A 3,055-nucleotide genomic window follows, 5' to 3' on the forward strand; every position below is an offset into this window, starting at 1 on the left:
TCGTAATTATTTTCCTAATAATAGGATGAGTGCATGATTTTTTTTCCAAATAATAGGATGGGTATGTGATTAGTTTCCTTATAATTGGATGTGCCCGTGATTAGTTTCTTAATAGGATGTGTCCGTGATTATAGTTTCCTAATTGACCAGGCACGAACTTTCATATTTTCCTCCACGGTGGAGTACGGTCAGTCAATGTAAATTGCTAAGTGCACACAGAGAACAGATTTGGTTAAGGCTAGCCGTTAGATTGAGTTTAGTGAGACTAATCATGCGGTGGTAATGTATCCGTGTACGTTTTGTGGGATGCACTTAGAGAAGATAATGTTTGCTATTTTATAAGTAGTATAGATGCATGCATTCAGCTTCCCACCGCTCCACTTCAAACTAGATGGTCCTTATTTTCATACACATAGTGTCCATATCAAGTCCATCCTTTTATGTAATTGCAAATGGGAGCTCGGTGATCCTAGGAAGAAAAGCTTATCTCGTGCATGTGTAGTCCCTGAAAATAGTCCAAATACAATGCACTATTTGGGCTACTCGTATGGGTATCTTATCTTCTCCTATGAGGAGAACTGCTTCCTTGTCGATGTGTACACTAGTGCCAACTGCCAAGGTGAAGCCCCCGCCCCCCAAGCTCCCACTGAACAACGAACAATGATACTTTTGTGGCATAGGCATCCTTTCGGCTCCATTATATTCACCTAACTCTTGCATCCTCGTTTTTCTCAGGGGCTTCCATGTTTAAGTGGCAAGTTGGAATAAACTCCTGCTTAGAGCACCCTCTTGCTCTTGATCATGAACGCATCTATCATTTGGTGATCTTCAATGGTGATATCTTTGTCGTGTATGCTCTTCTAAGGCTCCACATTATACACATGACACCTCATTTCATCATGCAAGCAGTAGCAATAACATGGGAGTTCTTTCCTATTAACCCATGGTTGGTGGCCTTAGTGACATACTTCTCATGGCTCGCCAACAGTTAAACTTTGCCGAAGTGGATGTTTTATTTAACTCAACGTCTACGGTTTATTGCCTCAACTTTTCTGTTGAAACAACTAAGTTAGTGAAGACGGAGTAGTTGGAAAATCATGCTCTGTTTGTTAGCCTTGATAGGAGGAGTGTTACATTTCCTGCAAGGTCCTAGAAAGATGGGGAGAAAGAGTAACTGCCTTTATTTTTCTAGGCTATTTGAAGATCCTAATGAAAGTTGGACTGTGGTCGAGCTTGGTCAGTCAGTGAACAAAAACACAATTTACCCCATATTCTCTGGTGCTTGTGTTCAAGTACAATTGATCTGTATTGCCATGTTGTTGTTACCTCTGTTTGTATTGTGGTGAACATCAGGATTGCATTTGTCATCTGCCTGCCCAGTTGATGTAGCTATCAGTAGAATGGCCACATGGGTTTCAACTATCTCTTGATAAATGAGACACACATACTGTCGAGGGTAACTTGGGTACTATTGTGGACAAAATCATCATATATTCAACTTCACCTCCCTTGTTATGTATACATTTTGGTGCTTTAAAACAATGCGACGTGTGGGCATCCACGAGTGGATAAGGGGACTTGCCGTCGGCATAGGTATTCATGCGACGTGTCGGCCTATGCCGACGGCCAAGCCGTAGGCATATATCTATTTTTCATTTTTTTTTCTTATCTAACATCAACTTTATTTAAAAAAACAATTCCTACCAATTTGTTAGACATCCACTATTCTTCCAACCCTCCGAAGACCAGCGAGCAGCCTAACCCACCACAAGACCACTACCCAAGGCTCCCGACGCGGCGGTTTCACACCTCCATGTGCCGGTGGCAGCGCCCTCCATGAGGGGTCCGGACCCCGTACCCGCATTTTGCCTGTTCAGACATCTCACCGCACCTTAAGGAATGTGATTGGACCGGTGCGACATTCTGGGGGCATTGCTAACCCCCAAGGCCCCGTCGTGCCTAACCTTGGAGCAGTTGACCGTGTGATCTAATCCTTTGACTTTTGCCGGACAGGATTTGACCAATGGACCTTTTGAACTGGTTCTGATAGGTCAGCCCATAGCAACAGTTCGGAACAAGGTCCAGGCCCAACCCACCGCAAGATTCCCTTCACGTCGACCCGACGTGGCCGTTTCCCCCCTCAAAGTGCCGACGGCGGCACCGTCCGTGAAGGGGGTCACACTCCGGAGCCACATGTCGGGTGTTTGCACTTTCCACCACACTACCAGACGTGTAAGAGGGCCCAACGCAAGAGGCATAGCTAGCCCCTGAGGGCCCATAGGAACATTTCAGATGGCCCAAGGAATGAAAAATATACAAAAATTCAAAACAAAATGGTGTTTTATGTAAATATGAAGCAAACATCATTTCTAGTTTATTTGAATTTGAAACAAAGTATAGGAACTAAATCATTTCAAGATTCTGATAAAAGAGGATATAAAATTTGTCAAAACCAATGCAAGTGTCAATTAGTTGTGATTTTGACAAAGTATAAGGACCTATATGCAAAAGTACATGAGAGCACATTTCTAATATACAAAAAAAACATACTGGATATTCATAATCTATGGAAAATTCTACCCTAAATCGATAAATAATTTGTTTATGTTAAGTACAGATAAGTTAGATTTAAATTAATCAAATTTTAACTTTAAAAAATCACAAATAACAAATACTAAGAAAACAAATAACACATATGCCTACAACAAGACCATCGGCATAGTACTGCCACATGGCACCTCCTCGGAAAAGAGGGCATATAATGTCTGTGACGACGGCCTCCGTCAGGACCGTCGTCATAGATTTAACGGCCTCGGCCTATCGTATGTGCCCGGGTCCATGGGACCACATATGCATCGATGGCCATTTTATAACGACGGCGGCCGTCGGCATAGAGGGAAATACGCCGACGACTTTTCTATGCCTACGGTTGCCGTCGGCATAGACGGAGATATGCCGATGACCCTGACAAAAGGCCATCGGCATAGAAAATGCCGTCGGGGTAGGCCTTTATTCCGATTTTGGTGAGATATTTAATAAATTTAGCAAAGATCAG

The 3,055-nt window shown here is 43.1% G+C and overlaps 1 pseudogene; it reads left to right on the forward strand.

Annotated features, from left to right (window-relative positions):
• Positions 1–351: 351 nt before the first annotated feature.
• On the forward strand, positions 352–1,346 carry LOC147988636 (uncharacterized; annotated as a pseudogene).
• The last annotated feature ends 1,709 nt before the right edge of the window (positions 1,347–3,055 follow it).

This window comes from Triticum urartu, chromosome 1A (genome assembly GCF_056163025.1).
Source record: "Triticum urartu cultivar PI428250 chromosome 1A, HENAU_Tu73, whole genome shotgun sequence".
In the NCBI taxonomy this organism is placed as follows: Eukaryota; Viridiplantae; Streptophyta; class Magnoliopsida; order Poales; family Poaceae; genus Triticum; species Triticum urartu.